This window comes from Pleurodeles waltl, chromosome 6 (assembly GCF_031143425.1).
Source record: "Pleurodeles waltl isolate 20211129_DDA chromosome 6, aPleWal1.hap1.20221129, whole genome shotgun sequence".
NCBI lineage: Eukaryota > Metazoa > Chordata > Amphibia > Caudata > Salamandridae > Pleurodeles > Pleurodeles waltl.
Genome location: NC_090445.1, coordinates 1,666,825,051 through 1,666,850,589, shown reverse-complemented (window position 1 = coordinate 1,666,850,589; position 25,539 = coordinate 1,666,825,051).

Genomic DNA, 25,539 nt, shown 5'->3' with positions numbered 1-25,539 from the left:
GTGTCTTATCTGATTAAAAGCAGCATTAACTGCATAGTGATAAAATGCTTCCAAGGAACAAGATGTGTGTGGGAAGAATCTCCCAATGTGCCTAAAAAAGGGCTCCCACAGACATTGAGAAGTTAATCTGAGGTGAGAAAAATAAACTGGGATAAAGACATTTGTGGAATCTTCTATCTGGCTGTCATAAAATTAGGGGGCTCACCAACAGCTCAAAAGGGAGGGGAATTCACAGAGAATAATAAGCTGGATACCTATGCACAATGTAAAAGATTGCATTTGTTGGTATTTCTATAACATGGGCCTAGCCCAAGAGCAACAGGGCCTTGCACATTATGGGAGGTGATGGAACATTTTGCAAGATTGTATTCTTCAAGTGGTAGCTTAAATCTTTCTGTTACACACACTTACAATAATATCTCACAAATTTACATTTTAGGCACATTGTGATTAAGTGATTTTGCACAACTACACAATTTGAGTCAATGCCAAACTGGATTCAAACCAAGATCCTCAGATCAACAGCTTGGCAACTAAACCACACTTCACGTTTTAGTTGATGTATTAGAACTGTCACAAAAACCTTCAAACGACTGATTTCACCCATTCATTGTGACCGCTCAGGTTCCATTGATGTTTTAACGTAGCCATTAGCCCATATTCCTCATGCTGTCCAGTGACTTGGCTGAATGCAAATTATTTTGATATTTATGTGTTATAAATGAGTAGCACCTACTTGTCTCTCGTTTAAGGATGAGTTTATCTACTTACATCTACACAATGGTTTAAAGTTTAGTATATACAGAGCATGAGGCGTGGTCTGGCTGGTACCAAGATGGCCACCACCCTGTGAGGCTCCGCGAGGCAGGAGTGTTTATCCTAAATTTATCCGGGCAAGGAGGTCGCCCACTGACGAATCCTGATGGGGACGGAACCATCATCCCACTGGGGCCCCCGCTGAGTTGAATGTGCTGGCTGACCGTTGCTAGTACGCAGGATTGCCAGCGTGGCTAAGATCGGGCCTGACCGTGTGGTGATGGGCCTCCCTGGGTCACCCTCCCCCGAGTTGCTGTCGGGAGCCTGAGGCGGCAGAAGTGAGCCTGGGGGCCACTCTGTGGGGGTGTACCTGTTGGCGGTCCTGCAGCGGGAGGCGTGACTGGACCGGCAAGCCGGGACCCTGGCCGTGCTGAGGACTGAGGAGTGTAGTGGTGCGGTGGGCGCCCTGTAGGCCGGCGGAGCCTTGGTCAGTGGACGGACGTGCAGTGTGCCTGGGGCTGCTGGGGTTCCGGGGAGTGGGCTCTCCTGTGTGGCCAACAGGAGAGATCCTTCCGGAGGGCCCAGTGGGGTGGGAACTGCACCAGGTGGACGAAGAGGTGGCTGTGGAGCCGACGGCAGAAGTGAGCCGGGGGTGCGGAAGTAATACGGAGTTCAGGTGAGAGCTGGCAAGTGCAGTGGGGGACAGAAAAAAAAGGACAAGAGGAAGCGTGAACAAAGCGCTCATGTCCATCATGGAGATCTGCGGCTAACGAGAGGCGGGTTGCACATTTGAACCCGGGTGGTGACAGGCTGGGCCCCGCGAGAGACATGAGGAAGTCAGATCAAAAACAGGCCAAACTCTCCTTTGAGAATAAGAAGGCTGGTCAAGTGAGCAGCCAGCAGAGGAGAGGGACCTGGAGCATTCCCAGGAGAGTGAGGCACAGTCATCTACAATAAAAGCCATGTTCTTGGATCTGAAGCAGAGCCTGGCAGGCATTGATGCCAAACTAGACCACCTCACGGACCGCAAGGACTGCTTAAAGGACAAGGTAGATGACTATGACACCCGCTTAGAAAAGGTAGAGTCCTGCACTTCGGACTTGGAGGATGGTCGCCGCAGCGGAGATGAGCGGCTGCTCCAGGTGGAGCGGGTGCTGGAGCTGATTCGTAACAAGAATGAAGACCCTGAGGCCCGCTCACGTAGAAACAACATTCGTATCTTGGGGGTCCCGGAGTCAACGGACATGGGCCATATGGAGAATTAAGTAGAGGCAATGCTGACTGCGCTCTTTCCAGGTGGGCTTTCCCAGGTCTTAGTGGTGGAGCGTGCTCATAGATCGCTGGGGCTAAGGCCGCCTCCTGGCACCCCAGCCCACCCCATCATAGCATGCCTGCTGAACTATAGAGACGGAGATGCTGTATTACAACTAGCCCATGACCGAAGATCCATTATATATAACAACAATACAGCATCTTTCCGGGCGTTCATAATGGTTAAACGCACCCAGAACCAAACAGAAGCAAAATGTTCGCTAATTTATCCCGCCAAACTAAGAATTCAGCATAACAGTCAACTACACTTTTTCATAGACCCGAAGCAAGCTGCCAAGTTTGTAAAAACGCTCCCTAAGAAATTGGCCCATGCCCGGGCACTCAACAACGGAAGAGACCGCCTAAGTGACAATGACTAACCTATAACGTGTCAGCCGACTTAATCCCATAATCACAGTGGGTCACCACAACCGATGGGGCTAATATTTCTTGTAGTGGGGTGCCCCCCGGCCCATCTGTCTTATTTGTTTGTTCTATCTTCTGCTCACCCTCCCTCCAGTGGGGGGGGTCCTACGGCCACACCAATGCCCCGCTGGATGAGTCCAACTGACTGATGGTTTATTGGGGTTGGGGCTTTTGCACAGGACTGTTTAGGGTGTGGTAAGGTTGTCAGGCCCGTTTGGGGGGCCGACGTGGGTGGTGGGCTGGATGGGAGATGTTAGTTACTTGAAAGCTCTTTTCCTCTTTCCCCCATACTCACACTCAAGGTCGGTACCCGCTGCGACAGCTGGTGTTGCTGCATGGCTGAGATGGAAGAGATTACATGCTAGATCATAATAATTTTGCCACAGTAAGATGTCTTACATGGAACGTAAGGGGTCTGAATAATACTCGTAAGATGAAGGTATTATTGGCATACTTACAGCACCATGCAATTGACATGTGCATGCTACAGGAAATTCCCTTACCCCTGAAACTAAATCGCGGCTGCGAGCAGGATGGATGGGGGAGTGCCATGCTGCTACATACTCAAGCTATGCGCACGGGGTAGCCATAATTATACGCAAGGGACTACTGTGGCACACCGTGCGGGTGCTCTGCGATCCCAATAGTCGCTATGTTATGCTGCAGGGGTTGCTTCAGGACAGGCCCTTCTGGCTATTGTCGATATATGGTCTTAATGTCGATGGTCCAGAGCTCTTTCTCTTTGCGAAGAACTGGTGCCTGGTGAGTACGCTGGCCGCTGGAACTCTGCTGTGGGGCGGAGATTTCAATGTGGTGCTCAATCCTGCAGTAGACTGAGATAGCCGCACGCCCCCCCACACCAGGCAGCAACAAAAGTTTTGTCCGATATTATGTCAGAACATGTTTAGTGGACATATGGAGGGCGAGATACAGCATACGCAGGGAGGGAACTTGCATCAACACAGTGCATAACAGCTGGTCACGCATTGACATTTGGATTGGCACAAAGAACGAAAAGCTCTGGACTGCTGAAGTGGTGCACCTGCCCCGGACGCTCTCGGATCACTCACCTGTGCTCTTTGAACTGCGGATCCCCAGGGGTGCTCACTGTGAGTTCACCTGGCGACTGCCAAGTGGGGCACTACGTGATCAGGTTTATAGGGAAGAAGTGCAGGCGTCAATAGTGGAATACTTTGAGCATAACAAGGCCTTAGTCGCCTCCCCTAGCACACTGTGGGAAGCTTTCAAGGTGGTGATTTGCAGAGTTTATATCGTTAAACAGGATGGGGTGCTCAAGACGCTTCGGCGTGAGCTGGCTATTAGGAATCGCAGTTATCCTCACTGGAACGTGGTTTTTGCGAAAGTATGGATGGTGCTTTATTGGGGGAGGCAAGAGAAAAGTTGTCGCACTATGAGGAAACAGCACAACACAAAGTTCATTTTTTGGGGAAGGAGGAGAAGGTACTGGGAGGGAGAGAGAGCCGGTAAGACACTTAGAGCAATGTTACGCAAACCATGGGCTGGAGTCTACATTGTTGAACTCTTAGATCCCAATGGCGTGAGCGAGTTCAGAGGTTGATAACTGACTTCTACACTTCTTTATTTGCCACTCCGGAAACACCAGACCCTGTGGCATAAACATTAGTTTGACACCATCAGCCTGCTATGGCTGGAGAATTCCCAAAGACAATATCTTGACTCCCCATTCTCGGTAGACGATGTCACCCAGGTCATACGCGACCTCCCAGGCAACAAAGCACCTCGCATGGACAGCTTAACAGTGGCTTTTTATAAAGAGTATGCAGACCTTTTGGCACCACACTTGATAGAAATGTACGTAGGGTCCATGGAGGAAGGAACGCTTCCCCCTTCTCCCCGTGAAGCACTAATAGTCACTATTTTGAAGCCCGGCAAAGATCAGCATCTATGTGACTCATACAGGCCACTGTTGCTTATCAATGAAGACAGTAAGATACTAGCGAAGCTCATAGCATCCAGACTGCAACCTCTGCTATCAACCATGTTTCTCCTGGATCAATCAGGGTTTGTGCAGGAGCGCTCAACCCTCTACAATCTTTGTTCATTCTTTGCAGTGGCCCAGATGGTGTACCCCGAGAACCGGGGGGCAGCAGTCTTCTTAGATGCCACAAAGGCATTTGACTCCCTTGCATGGCCCTAATTGTTTGGCCTACTCGCCAGGCTGGGGCTGAGCCCCAGATTTATTCAATTAATCTGTTTACTATACACAAACCCAAAAGCCAGACTGAGAGTTAACAGAAGTGTTACAAGTCCCATCTCGGTCGCTAGAGGTACCAGGCAAGGGCACCCCCTCTCGCTGCTGCTGTTTGCGGTGGCGATGGAGCCACTGTTGGCATGCCTGAGACAGCATCACAGCAACCACGGACTTGAATTTCGGCAGCGTCCAATTCTGGTTTTGATGTACACTGACGATGTTGCCCTGTAATGTGTGGGATCCACATGTTCATCTAGACCCCATTATAGTTGAGTTTGTACGCTTTGGCCACCTTTCAGGCATCACCATCAACTGGGCCAAATTGGCCAAATCCCTCTTCCCACTATCGGATGCTACAACCCCGCACCTCTCGGAGCACCCCCTACACTGGGCATCTGAACTGGTGCGCTACTTAGGAATCTGGCTTAGTAGGGCTGTGGATAAGCTCTGGGCTGAGAATCATGGTAGGACATGGCTGGAGGATAAGGTCTCGGCCTGGCAATCTCTCCTGCTCTCGTTAACAGGCCTATTAGCAATAGCCAAGATGGTCATCTTGCCCAAATTTTTATACCTATTTATCAATATCCCTCTTCCTCTCACAACTAGCTTCCTAAAGCAACTCCAATCACTACTGATATCGCTAGTTTGTTTGGTTAAGCAGCCCAGAATTTCATGGGAAATGCTCACTCAACCCTTCGAACGAGGAGGACTCGCAGGCCCGGATCTTGAATTATAATATAATTGCGCCCAGGCGCATTTCACACACTTCTGGATCCACCTCATAAGATACTTACCACACCTGGCCCCGGAATACGACGCCACATAGTCCCAAAGGCTGACTAGTGCAATGCATCACCCCCGTAAGCGGCCCAAGGTGGAAATCGACACAGTGGCATGCACTGCTCTGGCCTGGCGGGTGCTGGTCCGTCAGACTGGGGATTTGGAGATATATGCACCCTCAATGCCAATATCAGATATTCCAGGACTGCAGATGGCGGAAGGGGAAGGCTCACACGCGTCTCAGTAATAAGAAACTGTCCACCCTAGGAGCGCTCTTTCCAGAGGGCCTATTAATTTCCTCGGAGGCTGCACTCTGCGAGCCCTACAATACAGCACTATACTGTTTGACATACCTTCCAATAAAAGTGAAAGAGTGCGCGCTACCCAGGATTCCCCTCTGTACCACAGCTGTACAAGGCTCCATCACACCATCGGTTAGTCAGCGGTCTGTATGCAACCATGCACGCCAAGCCCCCTCTGCGGACCCTAAGGCTAGGAAGCAGTGGGAGGTGAAGTTGGGCAAGGCGTTAGAAGATGATGTCCAGCGATACTGCTGTATGTTTGTGCGCGATCTATCCCCTAACTATACATTATGTTTGATACACTTTAAGTTCATAAATCGCATATACTATTCCCTGCTGCAACTCTTCCGCATGGGTGTTAGAGCGGACGCCAAATGCATCAGATGCCTGTCCATGGAAGCAGGTTTTCTGCACACTGCTTGGAGCTGCAGCGCGTTACAGGGCTATTGGCGCGAGGTGCTGATCGCTATTGAGCAAATGATAGGAATGAGAGCCCCGCGTACCCCCAAGTTCGCACTTTTGGACTACATGAAAGACATACAACCTGTGTTCGAACGATTGGTGGGACTGTTGCTGGCGAAGAGCAGGGTGGCTGTGAACTGAGGGAGAAAGCATGCACCGCGTAAGGTAGACTGGCTGAAAGATGCAGCGTACTGTCAGGAGCCGCTGTCGGCCTACTGGGAGTTGATGCCACCCAGCTCACGCCCGGTGGATGTTTGGTTGCCCCTTCAGATGTACTTTCTGTTAAGGTGGTTTGGCTGTGCAGTGCTCAGATGTACCGACATGCCCAGAGGGAATTCCCCTACGGGGCCAGCCATTAATGCACTGTTTGCCTGAAAACGTTAACAGAGTGTGAGTACTCCTTTCTTCCCCCCCTCCTTTCCTTTCACATCCCTCCCCTTCCTTTCACATACGACCGTCACAGTTATAGGCACCATGTCAATTCTTTGCTTCACTTTGTGCTACATACAGTATGCTCAACACAGCTTTAAAGGACTATTCGTGCTATCGACTCAAAATGCATGCTGCTGCACAGGTTTATAAATGTTACCAGAGGTCCAAGATGGCAAAAACAAAGTACCCATTATGTATTTTTTATATTACAAGCTGTTTTATTAAAAGTACAGCTAACAATGGGCATTGACTGGAACTTAAATGTTGAGATTTTGTTTCCCTGTCATAAATAGATTCATGATAAAACAATAGGCATTAGTGAGATCAGTGTTGTATGTGAATATGTAGCTGCAGAGTGTACAGCATAATTATGGATTTACTGAATTTGCCACATAACTGCTAAAATATGTAGGATTCACCAAAATTATTGTTTCAAGCTCAAACAGATGAAAATAATACCGCTAGACAATGTGCCATGTAATTTGCTTTTTTTTGCCGCACAATTTTAATAAGCTTGGTCCTCCAAACTCCCTATTCCTAGTAGCCAAGACAATGTAAAACATCTGCACAGTGACTTGGGGACTATCATTATGACTACAAAATCTGCATTTCACATGTAACTGTGAAATATTTTCCATATTTCATGAGTCCTTGCACTACATGGGTTTTTACCACTGATTTTTCTGCAATACAAGTGTTTAAACATGAAATACATGCATTTTTACTGGAAGATGTAATGACGACTCAATAAACTTAAAATTGCTATGCACTGCTCTGAGAGGAGTGAGGTAATGTTGCAAATTACACCTATTACGCTAGTCCCCATCTTGTTAGCGCTAGATACATTTTCTTATAAAAATACATACTTCTGCCAAAGTCAAGCTTGTTTCTTTCTCTCCCAATGAAAGAAGGTGGGACAAAGCTGTATAGATTTAAATGTTTGAAAGCTGCAGCAGAAATACATCATGTGAAGTAGTGTTGGCAGCCACACTAGAGAAGGAGGGAAGTTAAAACATCAAACTCCTTCAGTTTGTAAACATTTTGAAGTTGGCAAGTGGATCTGTCACATTTGCAAGACCTTTACTTTAAACTGGTGCTTAATTTGCTTTAAAAAAGCAGGTGACCAAAATGTTTCTTTAGAGATTTGTATCGGCACCGTCCACACCCAGAACCAGCACTGCCCAGTTACACAGTGAAAGGCAGACGTCTGATGAATGGAGCATAAGAATGTGGTAAATGTGGAGTAAAGTTTACTTTAGTCAACATAGTCATGTCTCCTGCTTCCACACCGTTGAAAAATGATCAATGGAATCTTTAAATGGTTCCCAGTCGATCAACTGCTTTTCTCAATCTCTTCTATCTTACTGTCAACCTCCCTCCCACTTTTTTTCTCCTAATTTCCAGTCAACACATGCGGAATGGTCACCCAGGCCCTCCTTAACAGCACCAGCAAGCTGGACTATGTCAATACACTCTGTCAGAATCATTGTCTAACTGCTAGAAGACTTCAGATCATACAAAACCCAGAGGCCAGACCTACATGCGTTCACATCACTCTGGACGTCACAGACTTCCACTGCCTTCCCATTCACTAACCCACAGTCTTCAAACTTCTCACACACACATACAAATCATGTACAACCTCTACACCAACTACCTCATTAGCTGCATCAACTTCAATACACCCATCAGACACCTTTGCTTAGCCAGACCTCTGCTTGCACTCATCCCATGCACACACAAAACCAGAATAAGCCTTCTCTTACCTCATACCCAAAGCCTAGAATGACGTGCCCTATGCATTAGAGCTGCCTTCTCAGTACTTGAGCTGTGCTAGAAACTGAAAACTTGGCTTTTCACTTGGACAAGGCCCAGTGACAGCCAACAGAGTCCCTACTTTCTCAGCCCCATAATTCTCTCCATTCTGAGCTGTACACTTCACAAATACCATTAACATAACATAATATGGGGGCATGGCCAAGATGGCGTCAAACGAAGGGTCTCATTACGAGTGTGGTAGTCTGAGGACCGCCACACTCATGCTGACGGTCAGACTGCTGCACTCCAGGTGGTCTGACCGCCCAATTACAACCCTGGGGCACAGACCCACCAAAGGACTACCATCCCCACCGGGAACATGGTTCCTGACAGCATGACGGCGGTCAGAGTTGTACTCAGCCAGGGCGGCACTGAACTCAGCGCCGGCTTGTTGATTACAACTCCCCTCACCGCCAGCCTTTCCATGGTGGTTTCAAGGCTGGTGGTAAGGGTGTGCTTGGGGCAACAGGGGGCCTGCACTACCCATGCCCATAGCATGAGCAGTGCAGGTGCCCCCCTACCCAGCACTGTTGGGATACGTACTGTCGGCCCAGAAGAGGATCAGCTGAGGCGTGGCCGACATCGGAGCCTGTGGTGTCCCTTGAGACTGTACCCTGCCAGCTGGGAAGCACTCAGCGAGGCCCTGCAAGCGGCCTTCACCCCCCCAGCCCTCATCACCTGCACAATTGGAGCCCCAAGTGAGAAGTGGCAGCTGTCGTGTGGGCCCCCTCCTCTCCTCTATGATACCTCTGAGCTTGCAATCCCCGGCAGGACTCCATTCACCAAGCTGTGGCCTACACTAGGGGAGATCCTAGGTGTTGGACACTCCCCCCATTTATATTTCAGCCAAGGCCTCGTGCTGTGGCCTATTGTGAGGGCCTGTGGTGACTAACATTAAGATTAACAAAGGCTCCCCTCTCCCTGTCTATACATCCTGATGGCCCGGGCATTTTGACCCACCCCCAACCTTTGCTGCTTTCTCAGGAGGGGCCTTGTACGTAACACTGTGGCATAAAGGTCTCTCGACATCCACTGCAGACATTATTCACACATGACGAAGCCAGACAGACTATTACATGCTTATATAGTACTTTACGCAGTGATGGCTCAGTGCCACTTCCTGCTCTAGGGGTTCACTGAGAAGCCGTGCTAGACATGACATTCACAGACAAACAATGGGCACAATGCATAGGGATGGCTAAAAGTGTATCCACCAACTCTAGAATTAAACACATCCAATTCAATTATTTACATCTTACCTATCTCTCCCCCAAATGGATAGCCTGCATATATCCAGACGCAGGAGATGCCTGCCCCCGTTGCTGTACTGACACTGCAGATTTTGCACACATGGTGTGGGAGTGGCCCTCTATTAGCACCTTCTGGGACAAGATACTCAACCATGTCTTGGAAGCACTGGGTTACCATCTGAAGAAGGATGAACCACATTGTTTGTTGGATCTCACGGCCTGCACCAGTAAACATAAATATTTTAATAAGTTCATTAACCTAGTTCTAGTTCACGCCAAATAGCAGATAGGTATGTCCCGGAAATCAGCCCTTCCTCTCACCTAAAGCTGTGGCTCTCAGACTTACACTCTAGGATACTGGCTGAACAAGACATGTTGCAAAGAGACGGGCTGGTCGTGGCGGGAATGCCTCATCTCCCGACTGTGAAAGATATCTGACCACGGTGGAAGCCAAATTTGCATGAGAGGCTGCCATGAACTCCTGAATGCATACTATATATTTATATCTTACGTTACATAGGGGGACCCCCAGGGCGCTTCTTATTATGCTGTGCAGTGCTCCATTGCAGTTTGGGACCTTGCCCTAATCACTCATCTGATGCACCCTTGTGACACCGCCCTCCCCACTCCTTCGCGTCCTCCCCTCCTCACCTCCCTCCCCATCCGCAGTAATTTACAAATATACATTGGCAGATGGACCATATTGTAGATGACATAGTGTAATCAATGGTGACACCCTTGTGTGATAACTATATTACTTTGGCATGAATCACTGTCATAATTGTGATAATGATGAATGAATAAAACATATGCAATCATCATGAAAACCCAACAAAACATTTATCAGGAATAAACTTTATATTTGTGCATCTCCAATACTTCGGAGAAGCATGGTGGCCCATCCCTATATCATCCAGCACGCTGGAGTCTAGGGTGGGGTTACCAGAATTGTAATTCGCCCTGGGGTCATGTCACTGGGCGAGGTAGAAGAACATGGAGGGGGCTCCATGCATGCCCTCTCCTCCAACAGATCACCATCAACTTCTTTGTGCCATCCCTCAAGCCCTGGTCCAACCCCGGGGGAGAGTATTAGATCGGCAGTGGAGCCCCACCAGCTCTGAGGCAGTAGTAGGTCTAAGGTCGCCAAACTTTAAAATGCCATGACTCAGGCCCCGTTGGGCGATTTGGATGATCCTGGGCTCATTATACTCCTGGGGGCATGCTCTATCCACCAGAGGTAGTTGCAAAAACTCTCTTCACCTCCAAAGTGGTGCAGTTCTCCAAAAGCTGGTCCTCCTGGCTCCCTGCGCCCATTCTCCTTTGTTGGTGGGTGCAGAAAGGTTCAGGTCTTCCCTCCAACTGGTCCTCAGGGGGAGTAAGGGGGCCAGCCTCACTGGCCATTTAGGGAGACCACTGGTTTTGGGGTCAACAGGATAGAGTCCTGGGTCCTGAGTGAGGATTAGGGGGTTCCTCCTTCCAGTTCTCCATGGCAGATCCAGGCTCTACGTGAGAAAGTAGAAAATCTGCAGGCAAGAGAAAGGCTCTCCCCCCTTGAACAAGTGTTTATAAAGGGAAGAGGAAGGTTGCAGAAGACAGGCACCCTTAACCAATCCTGGGGTACCACATCACCTCTCCAACCCTGTCCCAATCCTCCTGCACAACATGTTGGGACAGTCCAAAGTGGCGTTATCCAGGAGCCACTGGTCACATCAGCTCCTGTGGTCTCAGCTCCACCCTTTGCTGAGATAACTGCCAAGGACTTGCACACTATAATTTCAAAAGGAGACCCCTGGTGGTTTGTTCCAGTTGTCTGGGCACTCTCCTTTGTTTACTGGGCTTGGGCAGCCCCACCACTGGTGCAGTATGACAGCTGGGTGATTGATACAGACCATTCCGCCGCATCCCTTTCCTCCTCAGGAGCAAGGAGAATTAGTGCAAATTGTTTCTTTTGTGTCAGGTGACCTTTATCCTGTTGCTGGAGAAAAAGTAGTTACTGGGCACAGCAGGGTGACAAAAGACCTGCGCTCTGATCCTGAGCTGAGCCAGGAAAACATGGAAACTCTAAATGACCCCGAAGATGTACAGTTATCATTTTAGAATTTACAAATGTGGTTTTCTAACACAGGTTAAAGACACCCATGGTCTCTGTAGGCCAAGGTAAAGTTACACTACACTCTAACAGAGTTTCCTCCCTATGTTTATAATGGAGTGTCACTATAGTTAAAACAGTAAAGCACACCGACATTCCCTAATAGTGTACACTACCCTCATGATGCCTATCCCAGGTGAATACCTAATCCTGCAGAGCCCCCATTGCACCAGGCTACCTGTGCGGTGTTACCAGGCTGTGCACGACAGTAGTCTCCCATGTGAAGCCCTCACATGTGTTCATGTGTAACCAGCCTAGTCTCCATTACCCTTGCTGCATCGCAGAGGCCTTGTCTAAAATGGCAGACACTGGTGGTAAGCATGCGCAGTTTGCCATATGATTACAGTGGGTGAGATACCGGTAGTGAGGCTCACCCATATTAAAAAGTCTAAATACTAGGTGATCAGAAAAGCAAAAAATCTAGGCATACTGCTAGGGCAGAACTCAGTGCAAAGTAGATCTGAGAGTATTTTAGAAGATAAAAAGGTGGTTCATTCATACTGGCACTATTATGTACGCCATGTTATATCATGATGCCTAATGTACCTCATTTTATAATGCATTATTCTGTTCATATGCATCGCACATACAAACTTTTTAAAATGCCAATAAAGACTCATTTAAAAAAAAAACATTACATAACACAGTTTGCCCTAGCATCATTGCTGTGCTGTTGTTCAAACGGCCCTCTTGGATCTCCTGTTTCACATGTAGGCTCTGACCACTTCCATCTCAGTCACACTCTCCACTCGGTTCTTTCTTTCTCTCTTTTCTGTCAATATTCTCAAACATGCTTAATATTCTTTCCCTACAGTCTACCTTGCCCCTCTCTCTCTCTCCAATCGCTTTTCTCAATCCCTTCTCTCTGTCATCCTCCCTTCCACCTTCTCCTCCTCTCTCCGTATCAGAAACAGGCCATGTACAAGATTAACCCGGATGAGAGGTGTGTGATACTCCCACAGCATATTAGCTGGGCCTGGTTTCTCAGTCCCTACAGAACCTCAGGTTTTACAGTATTGGAATGAATGCTGAAGGAGCTCAACCCTGCCTATGAACAGATTCACCTTGGTCTATGTATGCATAGGGGCTCAGACCTGTCTGCAACGGAGCTCAGCTGCATACTTGAAAGAGCTCGGCTCTGTCTGCCCAGGGCCGCAGCATTATGTATGCAGGAACTCATCTCTAACTCAATGAAAGAAATGACCTCTGAGTTCACGAGCTCTGAGCTTGCTGTTCATGGGTTCAGCACTATTTATGCAGGGATCTGGCTGCATCTGGACTGGAGCTCAGCTCTATCTGCAAAAGAGCTCAGCTCTACAAGATGAGGCGCATTTATGGCAGAGCTGCACTATCTCTGTATGCACAAGAACCTACTTCTTTCTGTGTAAGAATTTGTTTCAATGTCAGTGAAAGTGAGAATCGGAGTTTGAGAGTGTGTATGAATAAATGAAAGGTAGTACAAGGGAGAGAATGAAAGAGGATAAGTGTGTTAGAACAAATGTCTGAGTGATTGATTGTAGATTGGAAGAGGGAGAGGAAGTGAGTTGTGGGTGAAGCTATCAATGATGCACAAGTTGCACAAGGGCCCAGAGTTAGTGAATGTGTGTAAGTGTGTTAGTAAGTTAGAATAAGACCCAATGAGTATGAGTATGTTTGTGAATGGGTAACAGTGAGTGGGAATAAGTGTGAGTGAAAAGAAGCAAGTGAGAGAATGTGAGTTAGAGTGAGTGAGGGGGAAGAGACAAAGGCCCTCATTATGAACTCAGCGGGAAAACCCACCCAGTTCTGCACTGGCAGTCTACAAAAGACTGCCAGCGCATTGAAGATCCCACCGGCCACATTATGAACATTCAGCTGGGCCGGCGGGCGGAAACAGTGTTTCCGCCAGCCGGCCCAGCTGAATGCAGGGCCTGTACATTGACGCCAGCTCCACATGGAGCCGACGGCAATGTAGCAGTGCAGCGGGTGCAGCAGCATCCGTCGTGCACATCACTGCCTATAAATCGGGCAGTGACATGCGCGACGGGGCTGTGCATGGGGGCCCCTGCATTGCCCATGCCAAGTGCATGGACAGTGCAGGGGCCCCCAGGGAGGCCCCGAGGCACCCATTCCACCCGCCTTTCTCCTGGCGGGGTAAACCGCCAGAGAAAGGCTGGTGGAATCAGGTACATTATCCGGCAGGCAGCGCTGCTTGCAGCACTGCCCTGTCGGATATGTAACTCCACCATCGCCAGGCTGTCTGGCAGCAAACCCTTTCTACTATTGTTAGTGTTAGACTTTTTTATCCTTGGCGTGGGCTCCCTTAACTTTTTGCCTCTGTTTCCCAGGTTGTTGATGTGTGCTGGACTCTAATTTTGTTGTTTTTGTTACTCTGGGCACTTTACCACTGCTAACCAGTGCTAAAGTGCAAGTGCTCCTTTACAAAATGTGTATGTAATTGGCTTATATCCATGATTGGCATATTTGATTTAATAGTAAGTCCCTAGTACAGTGCACTAGAGGTGCCCAGGGCCTGTAAATCAAATGCTACTAGTGGGCCTGCAGCACTGGTTGTGCCACCCACATAAGTAGCTCTGTAATCATGTCTCAGACCTCCCACTGCAGTGTCTGTGTGTGCAGTTTTAACTGTAAATTCTACTTGGCAATTGTACCCACTTGCCAGGCCTAAACCCTCCCTTTTCTTACATGTCAGACACCCCTAAGGTAGGCCTTAGGTAGCCCCAAAGGCAGGGTGCAGTGTATGGTTAAGGTAGGACATATAGTAATGTGTTTTATATGTCCTGACAGTGAAATATTGCTAAATTCGTTTTTCACTGTTGCAATTCCTGTCCCTCTCATAGGTTAACATGGGGGCTACCTTTAAATCTGATTAAAGTGTAGATTCCCTTTGGGAGTGGATGGACATGTGGAGTTTGGGGTCTCTGAGCTCACAATTTAAAAATACATCTTTTGCTAAAGTTGATTTTAAGATTGTGTGTTTGAAAATGCCACTTTTAGAAAATGAGCATTTTCTTGCTTACACCATTTCTGTGACTCTGCCTGTTTGTGGATTCCCTGTCTGGGTCAGTTTGACAGTTGGGCTGGTTGCACCTCACATTAGACAGTGAAACAAAGGGAGCTGGGGTGTAGTCTGCATTTCCTGATGAGCCATCTGTGCTAGGAGGGAGGGGAGGTGTGGTCACTCACACCTGAAAGGGCTGTGCCTGCCCTCACACAATGCAGTCTCCAACCCCCTGGTGAGTGTCTGGGGCCTGGCCTCAGCAAGGCAGGATTTCACATTCAAGAGAGACTTTGCTTTGAAGTAGGCCTACTTCAAAGGAGAAATTGGGTATAAGAAAGGCACCCAAAACCACAGACCTTAGAACACTTCTGGAAATCAAGAGGAACCTCTGCCTGGAGAAGAGCTGAAGAGCTGAGGAAGAAGAGCTGCCCTGCCTGTGACTGTGCTTTGTGGAGCTATCCTGAAGTTGCTGCTTCTGTCAGAGTAAGAGGGCAAAGACTGGACTTTGTGTGCCTTCCATCTTGTGAAGATCTCCAAGGGCTTTAATTAGAGCTTGCCTCCTGTTGTTTGAAGTCTCAGGGACAGCAAAGACTTCTCTCTGCCAGCACCTGGAGTTTCTGGAGAGACTCCTACTCTGCCCTGTGGTGCCCATCCAGTTCAAGGGACCCTGAAAGGAGAAGCTGGCAGCCTAAGAGGAAGAAATCCACACACAGAACGCCGTGCGGGGAAAAGATCGACGCAACTCTGATCTGCGGAGTTGGATTTGCAGCTGAAAATCGACGCTCTCCTGTAACGCGACCGAAGAATCGACGCATGGAGCTGGAGAAACGACGCGCAACATCGCTGACGGAGGCTGGTGAGATCGCAACCCGCGCTGCGTGTTTTTCGGATCATCGTGCGGCTGGATTTCCGACGCAAACACTGCTGGGCGTGTAAAAACAACGCAAGGCCTGCCCGGACCCAAGAGTGCTGACCGAATCGACGCATCGCTCTCCTGCGGAGAGAAGAATCAACGCTCCCGACCCGACGAAAGGAGAAACAATACAAGGTCTCGCTCGTGAATAAAATCGACGCATCGCAAGCCCTTTTTGATGCACACTCGCCCGTGCTGGGTTATTTTTGACGCACCCAAGGTACATTTTCATGCTAACAGTGTTAGTGTGTGTTTAAAACTACATGAAGACTCTTTTTGCTTTTTAATTAATAACTTGACTTGTGTATTGTGGATTTTTGTCGTTTTGGTCTTGTTTTGTTTAGATACATATTCTCTATTTTTCTAAACCTGTGTTGTGTCATTTTGTAGTGTTCTCATTAAGTTACTGTGTGTGTTGGTACAAATACTTTACACCTACCACTCTGAAGTTAAGCCTACTGCTCGTGCCAAGCTACCAAGGGGGTAAGCAGGGGTTAGCTGAGGGTGATTCTCTTTTACCCTGACTAGAGTGAGGGTCCTTGCTTGGACAGGGGGTAACCTGACTGCCAACCAAAGACCCTATTTCTAACAGTTGGTAGATAGGATTTTGCGTCAAAAACCATGGGTGGTGCATGGGAAAGCCCATGTACCATCCGTGGAACAGCCCTTTGACACAGAGTAACGCAAATCAGTGCTCTGCACTGCTCTGTGTTTCTTTCAAGCAACTTCGCAGTGCAAAACAGGTTTTACGCTGGAAAGTAAATTAAAATACACATTTTGCACAGATTTGCGTCACTTTTGTGACGAAAACCCAGTACAAATGTTTGTTAATTTGGGCCTAAACGCGTTAGGGAACAAATATGAGTGTGGCACATAAAAAAAAAATGGGGTAAAGTCCTGGGCGGTATTACGCCCACCACTTTCAAAGATCACTGACAGCCTGCCACTGACGGTAATACTAATCAACGAGATGTGGCCCAATAGCCTGAGCTGCCAACTATGAAAGTGGGGAACACGGTTGGAATCCCTGTGCAAACCACTTAGGCCCACATGTACGAAGATCCGGTTTTGCGACTCACAATTTGCGACTCGCAAAACCGGATGTACAACAGTGTCAATGACACTGTCTGCGATTCGCAATGGGGTCGCAAATGACCTACCTCATGAATATTCATGAGGTAGGTCGCAATTTGCAACCCCCTTGGGAATGGTGGCACTCACAGGGATGGTGGGCTGCTGGTGTCAGCAGACCACCATGTCTGTGACTGTTTTAAAATAAAGCAGTATTTTTTTTTAAATGCAGCCCGTTTTCCGTAAAGGAAAAAGGAATGCATTTCGAAATCAAAAATGAAAAGTTTTCTTTTCATTTTTTCAGAGCAGGCTGTGGTCCGTGGGACCACTGCCTGCTCTGAAAAAATGTTTTCGCATGCATTCACAAAGGGGAAGGGGTCCCATGGGACCCCTTCCCTTTTGCGAATGGTTTAGCACCATTTTGAAATTGGTGCTACCTGCGATTGTTTTGCGACCGCATTCGTGGTCACAAAACAATCATACATACCATTTAGATTCGGTATTAAGAAGGGACGCCCTTGACACGCCCCTTCCTAATACCGAATCGCAAAACCCAAACTGCGATTCGGTAACCGAATCGCAGTTTGGGCTTTGTACATCCCAAAAAGCATTTTTCTAGTCGCAAACGGGCCGATTCTACGAATCGGCCCCTTTGAGACTAGAAAAATGCTTCGTACATCTGGCCCTTAGTGTCCCCGTGCCAAAAATAAATAAATTGTATACTGTAATCTGGGGCTCATGAAAAGCACTCCGATGCCCCTCTATATCCTCCACATGAAAGATGCTATTGGCAGAAAAGTCTGGTCACTGTGTTAAAAAAACAAAAAATTGTTTCTTCCTTTTTTAGCATTTATTTAGCACTTATTCCCGATCTTATGTAGTAAACACTATGTAAGTGCAATTATAAATCAAGACAATTTGCTATTTCTGCCTTGTTCGCCTGCAAGCACAGGAAGATGGCAGAGATTGCTTTAGAAGTGCAGATGCCTAAATGGGCAAGCATTATCTCTCTTTAAAACAGTGATCAGTAAAGCACACTGCCTTGCACAATTTGCACCCACACTGCCAAGTTTTTGTCCTGAGTGTTGTGATTCATCTGTGATCCCCATGTCCTCTCAAATACTGCAAATTAAAAGGTAAGGTCTTCAGTGGGTGGAATGACTATCCCTGTGCACACAATGTGTACATGCTCAATACAGGAAGGAATAGACCCTTTCTTACCTTGTGGGATGCCTGAACAGAAATACTCCGTTTCCAAGGCGCACTGGGATGTAGAAATCTTCACCGCTCCACAAACCAAAGTCAGTCCTAGAATGACTGGGGGCAAATAACACAGCAGCTTGTGAAAAATGGTAACAACACTTGTCATTCTTAACTTTCATTGCTGACCTTTGATCCTTTGACTCTTTTTTTATAGAATTAAAACTGACTGCATTGATCTAGTATTTCCATTAAAGCATCCCACTTACTCAAGAACAATGTGGATTGGTGATTAGTGGAACAGCTGGTGATTGACAGATTAATTTACCAATCCAATAGTCATCTCAGTTTTTAAAAACTCTAGTTTGGCGGTATTATTTCTTTCCATAGCTGCGGCAGCCGGAGCAATTGTCAAGGAGGGGCGGGGGGACGACAGGGGAAACAATTTAAAAAAAAGATTAAATAAACAAAACTTACATTTCCCGCCATTTGCGCTGAATCCTGCCTCCTCACTCCTCTTCTCCTAATGGTTGTTGTCCTAGCACTTGCTGGGACACCAGCACAGGCTCCCCAGCAATCCTGGTGCTGCTTTCATGCTAAACATAGCATGAAAAGAGAGCCAGGATTGGTCTGAACGGCTCGGACTATCGCTCAGACACAGCCATAGGGTCTGTGCAGTTTCTCCAGCCTGGATGTGCAACACAACGGGGCTGGGGAAACCTAAGTGCGCATGTGTGTTTGGATGGCCTGAGATGGCGGGTCAAACACACATGCGCACTTAGGTGCACTCTCTCCTTCTCCTCCCTCCCACCTCCCGTGAGCCAGCCCCTCTCCTCCCTGCACTGCTGGCTGTGCCAGCAGATAAAAAATAAAACTATAGTCAACTATTGGTTTATTTTTCATCTCCTGGCTCTTGGCCAGGGGGACGACACTCCCCCGCCTTTTCAGAGAAGCCATCCCTGGTCCTTAAATTTCTACCTTTGTCTTCATGCAAACACCTCTTTCCTTTTCATAGAAATCTTTACGAACTCAGAAACCTTCTTCTTAAGAGGCCAGAGAACTAGACCACCGAATATTTATTCCAGGCTTGTGAATAGTTTTAGTGCACCAAGTGTAAATCAGATCTCAATATAGGTCCATATAGGCCAGATCCATGCACATTTTTGAGACTAATCACTGACTATGTAATGCATATATTTTATAATTAGTGTACATAAATTGATCTTATGTGGGTATGAAAACCAGGCACCAATCCTACACCTACCTGTAGATTTGGTAGACACCAGATCATAAAATTTTAAATCCTGTATATATGACATTACATTTGCTGTTTGAGCTCTGTTGCTCGTATATCTACAGCCGTCTAATTTTCTTGCTGTCAGTACAACTTAATAAGAAGGCAAACTATTTGCACCAAAGATTTGAGTCTTGGAACAGCCATCGATTCCATGCATAATGCTCACCAAGATTGCTGACATTGCCCGCCATGTCATAATATATCTGCTGATGCCTCAATCTTCTGCAAACTCCATGTCTAAAATACAAGGTGAACGATGGGTACCACTCGTGATGCAGCTAATTTCCCTGAGCAACAGCAATGCATGGACTACACCAACGAACCTTACAATGTACCCTGAAGCCAACAATCAAACAATGACATCGTATAAATGACACTCAGAATAGCAACTCATAGCAGGTAATACTACATGCAATGGTTTGTAAAACACAGGTGACAACGTCCATGTATGTCCTATTGCATGCCCAAACACACATGATGAGTAAGACCTGATGTAGGAAGTTGGCTCTGTATGTGCTATTTCAAAGTAAGGAATAGCATGCACAGAGTCCAAGGGTTCCCCTTAGAGGTAAAATAGTGGTAAAAATAGATAATACTAATGCTCTATTTTGTGGTAGTGTGGTCGAGCAGTAGGCTTATCCAAGGAGTAGTGTTAAGCATTTGTTGTACATACACATAGACAATAAATGAGGTACACACACTCAGAGACAAATCCAGCCAATAGGTTTTGTTATAGAAAAATATCTTTTCTTAGTTTATTTTAAGAACCACAGGTTCAAATTTAACATGTAATATCTTGTTTGAAAGGTATTGCAGGTAAGTACATTAGGAACTTTGAATCATTTCAATTGCATGTATACTTTTCAAGTTATTCACAAATAGCTATTTCAAAAGTGGACACAGTGCAATTTTCACAGTTCCTGGGGGAGGTAAGTTTTTGTTAGTTTTACCAGGTAAGTAAGACACTTACAGGGTTCAGTTCTTGGTCCAAGGTAGCCCACCGTTGGGGGTTCAGAGCAACCCCAAAGTTACCACACCAGCAGCTCAGGGCCGGTCAGGTGCAGAGTTCAAAGTGGTGCCCAAAACGCATAGGCTATAATGGAGAGAAGGGGGTGCCCCGGTTCCGGTCTGCTTGCAGGTAAGTACCCGCGTCTTCGGAGGGCAGACCAGGGGGGTTTTGTAGGGCACCGGGGGGGACACAAGCCCACACAGAAATTTCACCCTCAGCAGCGCGGGGGCGGCCGGGTGCAGTGTAGAAACAAGCGTCGGGTTTTCAATGTTAGTCTATGAGAGATCAAGGGATCTCTTCAGCGCTGCAGGCAGGCAAGGGGGGGCTTCCTCGGGGAAACCTCCACTTGGGCAAGGGAGAGGGACTCCTGGGGGTCACTTCTCCAGTGAAAGTCCGGTCCTTCAGGTCCTGGGGGCTGCGGGTGCAGGGTCTTTTCCAGGCGTCGGGACTTAGGTTTCAGAGAGTCGCGGTCAGGGGAAGCCTCGGGATTCCCTCTGCAGGCAGCGCTGTGGGGGCTCAGGGGGGACAGGTTTTGGTACTCACAGTCGTAGAGTAGTCCGGGGGTCCTCCCTGAGGTGTTGGTTCTCCACCAGCCGAGTCGGGGTCGCCGGGTGCAGTGTTGCAAGTCTCACGCTTCTTGCGGGGAGTTGCAGGGTTCTTTAAAGCTGCTTCTTGAAACAAAGTTGCAGTCTTTTTGGAGCAGGTCCGCTGTCCTCGGGAGTTTCTTGTCGTCGTCGAAGCAGGGCAGTCCTCAGAGGATTCAGAGGTCGCTGGTCCCTTTGGAAGGCGTCGCTGGAGCAGAGTTCTTTGGAAGGCAGGAGACAGGCCGGTGAGTTTCTGGAGCCAAGGCAGTTGTTGTCTTCTGGTCTTCCTCTGCAGGGGTTTTCAGCTAGGCAGTCCTTCTTCTTGTTGTTGCAGGAATCTAATCTGCTAGGGTTCAGGGTAGCCCTTAAATACTAAATTTAAGGGCGTGTTTAGGTCTGGGGGGTTAGTAGCCAATGGCTACTAGCCCTGAGGGTGGGTACACCCTCTTTGTGCCTCCTCCCAAGGGGAGGGGGTCACATCCCTAATCCTATTGGGGGAATCCTCCATCTGCAAGATGGAGGATTTCTAAAAGTTAGAGTCACCTCAGCTCAGGACACCTTAGGGGCTGTCCTGACTGGCCAGTGACTCCTCCTTGTTGCTTTCTTTGTTCCCTCCAGCCTTGCCGCCAAAAGTGGGGGCCGTGGCCGGAGGGGGCGGGCAACTCCACTAAGCTGGAGTGCCCTGCTGGGCTGTGACAAAGGGGTGAGCCTTTGAGGCTCACCGCCAGGTGTTACAGCTCCTGCCTGGGGGAGGTGTTAGCATCTCCACCCAGTGCAGGCTTTGTTACTGGCCTCAGAGTGACAAAGGCACTCTCCCCATGGGGCCAGCAACATGTCTCTAGTGTGGCAGGCTGCTGGAACTAGTCAGCCTACACAGACAGTCGGTTAAGTTTCAGGGGGCACCTCTAAGGTGCCCTCTGTGGTGTATTTTACAATAAAATGTACACTGGCTTCAGTGTGCATTTATTGTGCTGAGAAGTTTGATACCAAACTTCCCAGTTTTCAGTGTAGCCATTATGGTGCTGTGGAGTTCGTGTTTGACAAACTCCCAGACCATATACTCTTATGGCTACCCTGCACTTACAATGTCTAAGGTTTTGTTTAGACACTGTAGGGGTACCATGCTCATGCACTGGGACCCTCACCTATGGTATAGTGCACCCTGCCTTAGGGCTGTAAGGCCTGCTAGAGGGGTGACTGACCTATACTTGCATAGGCAGTGAGAGGCTGGCATGGCACCCTGAGGGGAGTGCCATGTCGACTTACTCGTTTTGTTCTCACTAGCACACACAAGCTGGCAAGCAGTGTGTCTGTGCTGAGTGAGAGGTCTCCAGGGTGGCATAAGACATGCTGCAGCCCTTAGAGACCTTCCTTGGCATCAGGGCCCTTGGTACTAGAAGTACCAGTTACAAGGGACTTATCTGGATGCCAGGGTCTGCCAATTGTGGATACAAAAGTACAGGTTAGGGAAAGAACACTGGTGCTGGGGCCTGGTTAGCAGGCCTCAGCACACTTTCAATTGTAAACATAGCATCAGCAAAGGCAAAAAGTCAGGGGGCAACCATGCCAAGGAGGCATTTCCTTACACAACCCCCCCCCAAACGAAAGAGGATGAGACTAACCTTTCCCAAGAGAGTCTTCATTTTCTAAGTGGAAGAACCTGGAAAGGCCATCTGCATTGGCATGGGCAGTCCCAGGTCTGTGTTCCACTATAAAGTCCATTCCCTGTAGGGAGATGGACCACCTCAACAGTTTAGGATTTTCACCTTTCATTTGCATCAGCCATTTGAGAGGTCTGTGGTCAGTTTGAACTAGGAAGTGAGTCCCAAAGAGGTATGGTCTCAGCTTCTTCAGGGACCAAACCACAGCAAAGGCCTCCCTCTCAATGGCACTCCAACGCTGCTCCCTGGGGAGTAACCTCCTGCTAATGAAAGCAACAGGCTGGTCAAGGCCATCATCATTTGTTTGGGACAAAACTGCCCCTATCCCATGTTCAGAGGCATCTGTCTGCACAATGAACTGCTTAGAATAATCTGGAGCTTTTAGAACTGGTGCTGAGCACATTGCTTGTTTCAGGGTGTCAAAGGCCTGTTGGCATTCCACAGTCCAGTTCACTTTCTTGGGCATTTTCTTGGAGGTGAGTTCAGTGAGGGCTGTCACAATGGATCCATATCCCTTCACAAACCTCCTGTAATACCCAGTCAAGCCAAGGAATGCCCTGACTTGAGTCTGGGTTTTTGGAGCTACCCAGTCCAGAATAGTCTGGATCTTGGGTTGGAGTGGCTGAACTTGGCCTCCACCTACAAGGTGGCCCAAGTAAACCACAGTTCCCTGCCCTATCTGGCATTTGGATGCCTTGATAGAGAGGCCTGCAGATTGCAGAGCCTTCAAAACCTTCTTCAGGTGGACCAGGTGATCCTGCCAGGTGGAGCTGAACACAGCAATATCATCAAGATACGCTGTGCTAAAGGACTCCAAACCAGCAAGGACTTGATTCACCAACCTTTGGAAGGTGGCAGGGGCATTCTTTAAACCAAAGGGCATAACAGTAAACTGATAATGCCCATCAGGTGTGGAGAATGCTGTTTTCTCTTTTGCTCCAGGTGCCATTTTTATTTGCCAGTACCCTGCTGTCAAGGCAAAGGTACTTAAGAATTTGGCAGCACCTAATTTATCTATGAGCTCATCAGCTCTAGGAATTGGATGAGCATCTGTCTTGGTGACAGAATTGAGCCCTCTGTAGTCCACACAAAACCTCATCTCTTTCTTTCCATCTTTGGTGTGAGGTTTGGGGACTAAGACCACTGGGCTAGCCCAGGGGCTGTCAGAGCGCACAATTACTCCCAATTCCAGCATCTTGTGGACTTCCACCTTGATGCTTTCCTTAACATGGTCAGACTGTCTAAAAAATTTTTTTTGACAGGCATGCTGTCTCCTGTGTCCACATCATGGGTACACAGGTGTGTCTGACCAGGGGTTAAGGAGAAGAGTTCAGGAAACTGTTGTAGGACTCTCCTACAATCAGCTTGCTGTTGGCCAGAGAGGGTGTCTGAGTAGATCACTCCATCTACTGAGCCATCTTTTGGGTCTGATGACAGAAGATCAGGGAGAGGTTCACTCTCTGCCTCCTGATCCTCATCTGTTCCCATCAACAGATTCACATCAGCCCTGTCATGGAAGAGCTTAAGGCGGTTCACATGGATCACCCTCTTGGGGCTCCTGCTTGTGCCCAGGTCCACCAGGTAGGTGACCTGACTCTTCCTTTCTAGCACTGGGTAAGGGCCACTCCATTTGTCCTGGAGTGCCCTGGGAGCCACAGGCTCCAGAACCCAGACTTTCTGCCCTGGTTGGAACTCAACCAGTGCAGCCTTTTGGTCATACCAAAACTTCTGGAGCTGTTGGCTGGCCTCAAGGTTTTTGGTTGCCTTTTCCATGTACTCTGCCATTCTAGAGCGAAGGCCAAGTACATAGTCCACTATGTCTTGTTTAGGCTCATGAAGAGGTCTCTCCCAGCCTTCTTTAACAAGAGCAAGTGGTCCTCTTACAGGGTGACCAAACAGAAGTTCAAAGGGTGAGAATCCTACTCCCTTCTGTGGCACCTCTCTGTAAGCAAAAAGCAGACATGGCAAGAGGACATCCCATCTCCTTTTGAGTTTTTCTGGGAGCCCCATGATCATGCCTTTTAATGTCTTGTTGAATCTCTCAACTAAGCCATTAGTTTGTGGATGGTATGGTGTAGTGAATTTGTAAGTCACTCCACACTCATTCCACATGTGCTTTAGGTATGCTGACATGAAGTTGGTACCTCTGTCAGACACCACCTCCTTAGGGAAACCCACTCTGGTAAAGATACCAATGAGGGCCTTGGCTACTGCAGGGGCAGTAGTCGACCTAAGGGGAATAGCTTCAGGATACCTAGTAGCATGATCCACTACTACTAGGATGTACATATTTCCTGAGGCTGTGGGAGGTTCCAGTGGACCAACTATGTCCACACCCACTCTTTCAAAGGGGACCCCCACCACTGGAAGTGGAATGAGGGGGGCCTTTGGGTGCCCACCTGTCTTACCACTGGATTGACAGGTGGGGCAGGAGAGGCAAAACTCCTTAACCTTCTGGGACATATTGGGCCAGTAGAAGTGGTTGACTAACCTCTCCCACGTCTTGGTTTGTCCCAAATGCCCAGCAAGGGGAATATCATGGGCTAAGGTCAGAATAAACTCTCTGAACGACTGAGGCACTACCACTCTCCTAGTGGCACCAGGTTTGGGGTCTCTGGCCTCAGTGTACAGGAGTCCATCTTCCCAATAGACCCTATGTGTTCCATTTTTCTTGCCCTTGGACTCTTCAGCAGCTTGCTGCCTAAGGCCTTCAAGAGAGGGACAGGTTTCTTGTCCCTTACACAGCTCTTCCCTTGAGGGTCCCCCTGGGCCTAAGAGCTCAACCTGATAAGGTTCAAGCTCCAAAGGCTCAGTTCCCTCAGAGGGCAGAACTTCTTCCTGAGAAGAGAGGTTCTCTTTTTCTGACTGTGTTGCAGTTGGTTTC